The following is a 10,128-nucleotide window of genomic DNA, read 5'->3' on the forward strand; positions in this document are numbered from 1 at the left end:
AGCCCAAGAACAAGCAGGAACTGAAGACAGCTGCAATAAAGGCCTGAGAGAGCATCACCAGGGCAGAAACCCAGCATCTGGTGATGTCTATGGGTTCCAGACTTCAGGCAGTCATTGACTGCAAAGGATTTGCAGCCAAGTATTAAAACTGAAATGCATTCCAGGTGATTACCTCATGAAGCTGGTTGAGAGAGTGCCAAGAGTGTGCAAAGCTGTCATCAAGGCAAACGGTGGCTACTTTGAAGAATCTCAAACATAAAATATATTTTTATTTGTTTAATGCTTTTTTGGTTACTACATGATTCCAAATGTGTTATTTCATAGTTTTGATGTCTTCACTATTATTCTACAATGTAGTAAATAGTAAAAATAAAGAAAAACCATGCAATGAGTAGGTGTGTCCAAACTTTTGACCAGTACTGTATATACAGTGCATTCAGAAAGTATTCAGACACCTTCACATTTTCTAAAGTGAGCTCTGGTGCAACCTGTTTCCATTGATCATCCTTGAGATGTTTTTACAATTTGACGAGTACACCTGTGGTATATTCAATTGATTGGACATGATTTGGAAAGGCACACACCTGTCTATATACGGTCCCACAGATGACAGTGCATGTCAAGAGAAAAAAACAAGCCATGAGGCCGAAGGAATTGTCCGTAGAGCTCCGAGACAGGATTGTGTCAAGGCACAGATCTGGGGAAGGGTACCAAAAAAGTTCTGCAGCATTGAAGGTCCCCAAGAACACAGTGGCCTCCATCATTCTTAAATGGAAGAAGTTTGGAACCACCAAGACTATTCCTAGAGATGGCTGCCCGGCCAAACTGAGCAATCAGGGGTGAAGGGCCTTGGTCAGGGAGGTGACAAGGAACCCGATGGTCACTTTGACATAGCTCCAGAGTTCCTCTGTGGAGATGGGAGAACCTTCCAGAAGCAGAACCATCTCTGCAGCACTCCACCAATCAGGCCTTTATGGTAGAGTGGCCAGACGGAAGCCACTCGTCAGTAAAAGGCATGACAGCCCACTCAGAGTTTGCCAAAAGGCACCTAAAGGACTCTCAGACCATGACAAACAAGATTCTCTGGTCTGATAAAACCAAGATTGAACTCTTTGGACTGAATGCCAAGCGTCACTTGTAGAGAAAGTGTTGGTTCTGTTTTTGCTGTGCTCCATTTTTATACTTAACAAATAAGGACACTCGAAATGTGCACTTATAAATCATAACAATTTCAATCAAAATATAGCTGTAGACAGAAGTCAAAGATCAAACATCACACATACAACCAATGTTTCTCCTGAGTTCTACCCCATAGGAAAAGTCCCAAGATATTTTATTAAGCCCGAAGTCCAGCCCTAGTGATGTCACTGCATACGTCATTACCTTCTACTCATCAGACAAGCCCATGCATAAACAGCTATACAAACTTGCAAGAGTTACAATAGTTCCAGTGTTTTCTAAGGCTCAGCAGTAAATGTCCACTCCCCCAAGATGATGTATAGAGGTATGTCTGACTAGTCTCTTATCTCTTTTACTCCCCTGCAGGGTTCTGTGTTTATCTTTGAGGTGCTTTCTCACAGACCCCATGCAATAATTCACACATTTCTCAGATTGTTTCTTTATAAGAGGTAGAGACTTAGAAAAGACTGTGGAACAATTTTAAAACCTTATAATGAATATATATATTGTTAATCTGTAGTCTAGGACCCTATAAATGTGGAGGGGGAGGGGTCTTATAACCCTTCCCCTTCTATTAATACAACATATTATAATCAATTATTATAATACATCAATCATTTGGTGCAGACCCTATCATGACCCCATCAAAAGCCCGGCACCATCCTTACGATGGCACCATGCTGTGGGGATGTTTTTCAGAGGCAGGGACTGGAAGACTAGGAAGGATCTAGGGAACGATGAACGGAGCAAAGTACAGAGAGATCACAGAGCTTGAGAGGAACTGCAGAGAAGAATGGGAGAAACAATAACAGGTGTACCAAGCTTATAGCGTCATACCAAAGAAGACTCAAGGTATTCTGCTCATGTGACAAATAAAGTTTGATTTGATTTGAATCTGTAGACCACCCAGTAGGTCAACTACTGAGTGTCATTACCTTTCTTTTTACTCTCTATGGCCTTGGTTCTGACTGGATGACAGAACAGGTGATGAATGAAGTCATTAATAATGATCAGCCCTGTTCACAAACATGGAAATACAGCTAAAATACAGTATATGTACATGAGGCGGCAGCTAGCCTAGTGGTTAGAGTGTTGGACTTGTAACTGAAAGTTTGCAAGATTGAATCCCCAAGGTAAAAATCTGTTGTTCTCCCCCTGAACAAGGCTGTCATTGAAAATAAGAATTTGTTTAATTGATTTACCAAGTTAAATAAATGTTTAAAAAAATGATTTGAATACAACTTCCCATGTTTGTTTAGCGGTGAGAAGATGTATCTACACCCTGGGCCTCTGTTTCTTTCTTTTGTTCTGGCTGAGTGAAGAAAAATAAATAATATAATATTCCTATTTCAACTTTTACTGATACACTTTCTACAGCAAGTCATTACAATGACAAATGAAGTGTGTTATAATAGACACATTTGGTGGTCGGAGTACGTCAGAATGTAAAAGTTTAGACCTCGTATAGTCCTTATGGGTTTACACCTTGTGTGATCCTTACTGAGTCAGGATGGACGAGCGGTCTAAGGTGCTGCTTTCAGGTCGCAGTCTCCCCTGGAGGAGTGGGTTTGAATCACACTTCTGTCAAATCTTTAGCGCCCGTCTGTCACTGGGAAGTCATTATGAATCATGCTGTGTTGTTGTAGTAAATAAGTTAAATTAGCCAGAAGTTACTACTACTATAGTCTAGATAGAGGAGACACATTATTGTCTCAATATCTGTCGTGGCCGAGTGGTTAAGGCAATGGACTAGATATCCATTGGGATCTTCCCACGCAGGTTTGAATCCTGCTGACAACGGCAGAGTTTTTTTGTCAGTTCATGTCAAGGGCACCTCCTCTATTACCAAACATGTGAAGCCCATTTTACAACATGAGGGCGCCCTCCACTTTCACGTCTCAGCTATGTACAAAACATTATGAACACCTTCCTAATATTGAGTTGCACCCCCCTTTTTTGCCCTCAGAACAGCCTCAATTAGTCAGGGCATGGACTCTACAAGGTGTCGAAAGCATTCCAGATGGATGCTGGCCCATGTTGACTCCAATGCTTCCCACAGTTGTGTCAAGTTGGCTGGATGCCCTTTGAGTCGTGGACAATTCTTGATACACACAGGAAACTGATGAATTTGAAAAACCCAGCAGCTTTGCAGTTCTTGACACAAACTGGTGCGCTTGGCACCTACTACCACCAAAGGCACCTACTACTACCAAAGGCCCCTTTTACTTAGAGAGGTTTGCTGGTTAGACACACACACACACACACACACACACACATTCGAATATAAATGTAAGGCAGTTTTAGCTATTAAATGTTATTACTGTTTTATTAGACTACTGTTTTTTTAACATATGTCTGATTTCCGGGATAATGATCAGTCCTGTTCACAAACATGGAAATACAGCTAAAATAAATATTATGTACATGATATGAATACCAGTTCCAATGTTCCTTTAGCGACCCTTATTGGTGAGATGATGTATCTGCACCCTGAACTGCACCCTGGGCCTCTTTCTTTCTTTTGTTCTGGCTGAGTGAGGAAAAATGAATAATATAATATTCCTATTTCTACTTTTACCGATACACTTTCTACAGCAAGTCATTAAAACGAAAAATAAAGCATGTTATATTAGACGCCTTTGGTGGTCGCCACAGCAAGATGGCGACGACAGAGATGGTCGCCTCGCTTCGAGTCCTTAGGAAACTATGCAGTATTTCATTTTTTATGTATTATTTCTTACATTGTTAGCCCAGAAAATCTTAAGTGTTATTACACACAGCCGGGAAGAACTGTTGGCTATAAGAGCGACGTCAACTTACCAACATTACGACCAGGAATACGACTTTCCCGAAGCGGATCCTTTGTTCGGACCACCACCAGTTTTACAGGAGTTTTACAGGAGAGGAGGAAACCCAGTGTGATTAACTAGTTTTACAGGAGAGGACGGGATCCACTGATATTTACCAGTTTTACAGGAGAGGAGGGGATCCACTGTTATTAACAAGCTTTAGAGGAGAGGAGGGGATCCACTGTGATTAACTAGTTTTACAAGAGAAGAGGGGATCCACTGTGATTAACTCGTTTTTCAGGATAGGAAGGGATCCACTGATATTGACTAGTTTTACAGGAGAGGAGGGGAATCCACTGCGATTAACTAAGTGCCTCTTCAGAGCAAGGCATCTATATCCTGTGAGATGTATAGTCAATAAAGGCTAAATCTGAAGATAAACACATAAAATGGAATGTTCCACTTTCAATATTCTGCCTCGGCAGTTACATGCTTCATTATCAACACCTATTCATTAATTTCTTCATGCAACAAACCTAAAAGTGGTTAAAGATCTGTTTAGTGTAAACAGTTTCATATGTGAATGTAAATAAATAGCTTTTTATTTACTTAAAAAGTCACTCGTCTCCTTTTCACCTGATGTAACACCTGATTTACTTAACAAGAGGCACATCTCAACAGGTGGTCCAGATATGTCATGACAAGGCACAAGTGAGGGCCTTACTCTTTTGTGCTCAATTCTTCCTCTTATTGGTTCTCAAGAAATATGACATCACAGATTCCCATCAGACCAACACCTTGAATGCCTAAAAAGTTGTCTAAAAAACAGTATTTTGTTGAAGAAAAATGACCCTTCAGTTGTGTGTACTTTACTGTATTTATAGTTGGGATGTCGCTGTTGCTTCCAGACAGGATGAACACCTTCTTCGCTCGTTTTGAGGATAGTACAGTGCCACCAACACGGCCCGCAATCAACGACTATAGGCTCTCCTCCTCCGTGGCCGACGTGAGTAAGACATTTAAGGTTGTTAACCCTCGCAAGGCTGCCGGTACAGATGGCATCCCTAGCCGCGTCCTCAGAGCATGCGCAGACTAGCTGGCTGGTGTGTTTACAGATATATTCAATCTCTCCCTATCCCAGTCTGTTGTCCCCACATGCTTCAAGATAGCCACCATTGTCCCTGTACCTAAGAAAGCAAAGGTAAATTAACTAAATGACTATCGCCCCGTAGCACTCACATCTGTCATCATGAAGTGCTTTGAGAGACTAGTCAAGGATCATATCACTTCCACCTTACCTGCCACCCTAGACCAACTTCAATTTGCTTACCGCGCCAATAGATCCGCAGAAGATGCAATCGCCACCACACTGCCCTGTCCCATCTGGACAAAAGGAATACCTATGTTAGAATGCTGTTCAGCATTTAACACCATAGTACCCTCCAAGCTCATCATCAAGCTTGAGGCCCTGAGTCTGAACCCCTCCCTGTGCAATTGGGTCCTGGACTTCCTGACGTGTCGCCCCCAGGTGGTGAAGGTAGGAAACAACACCTATTTCGCCGATCCTCAACACTGGGGTCCCACAAGGGTGCGTGCTCAGCCCCCTCCTGTACTCCCTTTTCACCCATGACTGCATGGCCAAGCACGCCTCCAACTCAAGCATCAAGTTTGCAGACGACACAACAGTAGTAGGCTTGATTACCAACAATGATGAGACGGCCCAGAGGGAGTAGGTGAGGGCTCTGGGAGTGTGGTGCCAGGGAAATAACCTCTCACTCAACGTCATCAAAACTAAGGAGATGATCGTGGACTTCAGGCAACAGCAGAGGGAGCACCCCCCTATCCACATTGATGAGACCGCAGTGGAGAAGTTGGAAGCTTCAAGTTCCTCGGTGTACACATCACTGACAAACTGAAATGGTCCACCCACACAGACAGTGTGGTGAAGAAGGCGCAACAGCGCCTCTTCAATCTCAGGAGGCCAAAGAAATTTGGCTTAACACCTAAAACCCTCACTAACCTTTACAGATGCATAATCAAGTACATCCTGTCGTGCTGTATCACCACCTGGTACGGCAACTGCATCACCCACAACCGCAAGGCTCTCCAGACGGTGGTGCAGTCTGCATAACGCATCACCGGGGGCAAACTACCTGCCCTCCAGGACACCTACAACACCCGATGTCACAGGAAGGCAAAAAAGATCATCAAGGACAACAACCACGAGCCACTGTATGTTCACCCAACGTCCATCCAGAAGGCGAGATCAGTACAGGTGCATTAAAGCTGGGACAGAGAGATTGAAAAACAGCTTCTATCAGCTTCTATTCAGACACCACTAGCACAGAGAGGAAGCTGCCTACCTACAGACTTGATACCATTGGACAATTTAATAAATGTAACACTAGTCACTTAAATAAGTCGCATTACTCATCTCATATGTATATCATGTATCATTCACTATCTATTCTTTACTATCTATTGCATCTTAGCCGCTCTGTCACTGCTCAACCATATATTTGATACTTATACATTCTTATTCCATTCCTTTACTAGATTGTGTATATTAGGTTTTGTTGTGGAATTGTTAGATATTACCTGTTAGATACTGCTGCACTGTCTGGTCTACAAGCATAAGCATTTCGCTACACTCACAATAACATCTGCTAACCATGCGTATGTGGCCAATACAATTTGATTTGAACAGTGCATCCCACTTATAAAGCAGCTGCTTCGTCTTGATGCTCTTCTTTATCAAAAGCTTACATGACGCTTTTCCATTTCAAACAAGCGCGCTCTTCCAACCACCATCCACCGTCTCGCTTCATGCCCTTCCTTGCTCCGTGAGGTAGCTCCTGTTATAGTATAGAGACAGACTGAAAGTGTCCTTTCTAGATTGGCCTATGGGGTGTCTAACAGAGCCACGAAACCGAGACAGAACCAACCAGCGGCCAGAAATATATTACACCCATAGTGATAAGACTTACCATAGAGAATCAATAGGAAAAGTTAAGGAGTTAAGTTTCATTATATCAGGCTCCTGCCATGCGCGCATGTTCGAATCCTGCAGCCAACGGTTTAGTTTTTTGTCAGCTCCTGTCAAAGGCACCTCAGATTGCATGTGAATCACTTTTACCACATGAGGGCGCCCTCCACTTTCACGTATCAGTTATGTACAAAACATTATGAACACCTTCCTAATATTGAGTTGTACCTCCCTTTTTTGCCTTCAGAACAGCCTCAATTAGTCAGGGCATGGACTCTACAAGGTGTCGAAAGCATTCCAGAGGGATGCTGGCCCATGTTGACTACAATGCTTCCCACAGTTGCCTCAAGTTGGCTGGATGTCCTTTGGGTGGTGGACCATTCTTGATACACAGGGGAATCTGCTGAGTGTGAAAAACCCAGCAGCGTTGCAGTTCTTGACACAAACCAGTGCGCCTGGCACCTGCTACCATACCTCGTTCAAAGGCACTTAAATATATTTTGTCTTGCCCATTCACCCTCTTAATATCACACATACACAATCCATGTCTCAATTGTCTCATGGCTTAAAAATACTTATTTAACCTGTCTCCTCCCCTTCATCTACACTGCTTGAAGTGGATTTAACCAGTTGTAATGCAGTAACATTATGCCATAATCCAGTCTGTGGAGTCATACTGTGGGATTCACGTTCCATGTTTTACAGTAGCCAGATGGTGGGAGGGATACCAGCTGATGGTGCATTCATAGGCCAGCTTACCAATGAATACCAGGACCTCTTCCAAGGTAACGGAGAACTCAGACTTTCAAGTGAAGCTGCACATTGATGACACAGTGCAACCAACAGTACGACCACAGAGCAGGATTCCTTTTCACATGAGAGAAAAAGTTCAACAGGAGCTTGACACACTAAAAAACCAAGACATCATCGGAAAAAATCGGCGGGCCAATGCCATGAGACCCCAATAGTGGTCACACCAAAACCCAAGACGCCTGATAAAGTTTGTCTGTGTCGACATGCGCCTTCCTAACACAGCAATTCAACATGAACAACACATCACACCAACGGTTGACAACCTCATCCATGATCTGAATGAAGAAGTGGTGTTTTCCAAGCTAGATCTTAATGCTGGATACCACCAGCTTGAGTTACATCCAGACTCAAGGTACATCACAACCTTCACTACACATACTGGCCTATTGAGATACACCAGACTGAACTCTGGCATAAATTCAGCTGCCGAGGTGTTTCAAGATGCAATACAGCAAATGCTGCATGGTATTCCCAACGTGAGAAACATGAGCAATGACATCCTAGTCTACGGTAGATCTCAGGATGAACACAACGCAAGTCTCAAAGCTAAGTTTCAGAGATTGAGAGAGAAAAATCTTACGCTGAACAAAGAAAAATGTGAATACAGCAAAACAACACTTGAGTTTTACGGCTATGTTTTCTCAGAGGAAGGTATTTCGGCGGATCCAAAGAAAATCAAAGCCATACAGAATCTGCCAGCACCTCAAAATGCCTAGGAAGTTATCAGTCTACTTGGCATGATACAATACTGCTCATGGTTCATACCAGACTTTGCAACAACCACACAGCCTCTTCTTGAGCTCACAAGAAAACATCACACCTGGTCATATGGACTGGTGTGCTGAGAGTCATCTGTGTGGTGGTCTCGGGAGGCCATTACTGTGAGTAAAAGATGTCGAAAATACATATTTTGGTTGAAAAGACGTTTAAAATAGCTTAAGAATCCGCCCCTTTTCACCGAAAATGACATACCCAAATTAAACTGCATATTCTTGATACCATTTCAAAGGAAACACTTTGTAGGTTGTGGAAATGTGAAATTAATGTAGGAGAATATAACACATTAGATCTAATAAAAGACAATACAAAGAAAAAAACCAACCTTTTTTTGTATTTTTTTTGTACCATCATATTTGAAATGCAAGAGGAAGGCCATAATGTATTATTCTTGCCCAGGCGCAATTTAGATTTTGGCCACTAGATGGCAGTAGTGTATGTGCAAAGTTTTAGACTGATCCAATGAAACATTGCATTTCTGATTAAAAAATGTGCCAAGACTGACCAAATGTGCCGAATTGGATTATTAATAACTTTTCAAGTTCATAACTGTGCACTCTCCTCAAACAATAGCATGGTATTCTTTCACTGTAATAGCTACTGTAAATTGAACAGTGCAGTTAGAGTAACAAGAATTAAAGCTTTCTGCCAATATCAGATATATCTATGTCCTGGGAAATGTGTTCTTGTTACTTACAACCTTAACTCAACCGACCCGCGGGTGGGACACCGATCTGTAGAGATCCTTAAGAGGTTTTAAATACGTTCATTTTGCTCACTGGGATTCTTCAAAATCATGTGTTCTTGAACGTGTGCAAAGCCTGGGCATCCAAGGCTGCCTCTGTAGAGCCCGGGTCGGTGGTGATCATGGGTCAGTGCGGATTCACGGGTCAGTGCGGATGTATATTCTAATTTATTTGATTTGATTCACATTGCGGTTGCCACAGGATGCTGGATGGTACTTCCTGAATGAGAAGATTCAGAGGGGGTTGGTTAGGTTAGCAATGCAGCTGAACACATTGTCTGAAAAGTGATGTACTGTATACCGAGTGCTGTACAGGACTTACAACACATTCAGATAGTACTGAAGCTTTGTGACGTGAAGATATGGCTGTTACTGCAGTGGTGTGGAGACTGCATTGTTGGGTCTGGTGGACTGACAGAGTTGGCAGGAGAAGATGGAGGAGCCTGGAGGTTAAAACATAATGAATAAAAAATGATAAAAAATTACCAACTGTTAAAGTCTAAGATATATGTCAGGAACCTTTTGACAGCTTGTTATGATAAAAAGGATTTACATCAGGTAAAACTGTACAGCTGGATTAGACTGAAGATAAGTGTGGTTCACAACAATGCAATGTGTAAAGCAGTTGTGTTCCTTGTTGGCAGTGGAAGCTGGCGCACAGATCACCCCAATTATAACACCCACAGAACATTCTGCTCTTTTTAACAAGTTCCTCTAGATCTGCATTCAGTGTAACTGAGGTGCAGTATCACATTGTAGCGTTGATGTCAGTGGAGAAGAATCTGCACCTACCTGCTCTGTGGCCCCACCTGGCACCTCCAGGAAGTGGAGGTGGAGCA

General features: G+C 42.6%; 2 long non-coding RNA genes and 1 other non-coding gene across 3 annotated transcripts in view; 1 reads left to right on the forward strand and 2 right to left on the reverse strand.

The window, feature by feature from the left end:
• LOC106591112 (uncharacterized) overlaps positions 1-10,128 on the reverse strand; it is a 55,598-nt gene extending 45,470 nt beyond the window's left edge. Inside the window, exon 1 of the long non-coding RNA XR_006760008.1 lies at positions 10,082-10,128. This is a non-coding gene — a long non-coding RNA (uncharacterized lncRNA). The remainder of the gene's footprint in view (positions 1-10,081) is intronic.
• On the forward strand, positions 2,898-2,985 carry trnas-aga (transfer RNA serine (anticodon AGA)). Its single transcript has one exon. It is a non-coding gene; the product is annotated as a tRNA-Ser (tRNA).
• On the reverse strand, positions 9,344-9,746 carry LOC106575465 (uncharacterized). The gene is made up of 2 exons (XR_001321785.2): positions 9,612-9,746; positions 9,344-9,509 (listed from the first exon to the last, which is right to left on the reverse strand). It is a non-coding gene; the product is annotated as an uncharacterized lncRNA (long non-coding RNA).

The sequence above is a fragment of the Salmo salar genome, chromosome ssa17, assembly GCF_905237065.1.
Source record: "Salmo salar chromosome ssa17, Ssal_v3.1, whole genome shotgun sequence".
In the NCBI taxonomy this organism is placed as follows: Eukaryota; Metazoa; Chordata; class Actinopteri; order Salmoniformes; family Salmonidae; genus Salmo; species Salmo salar.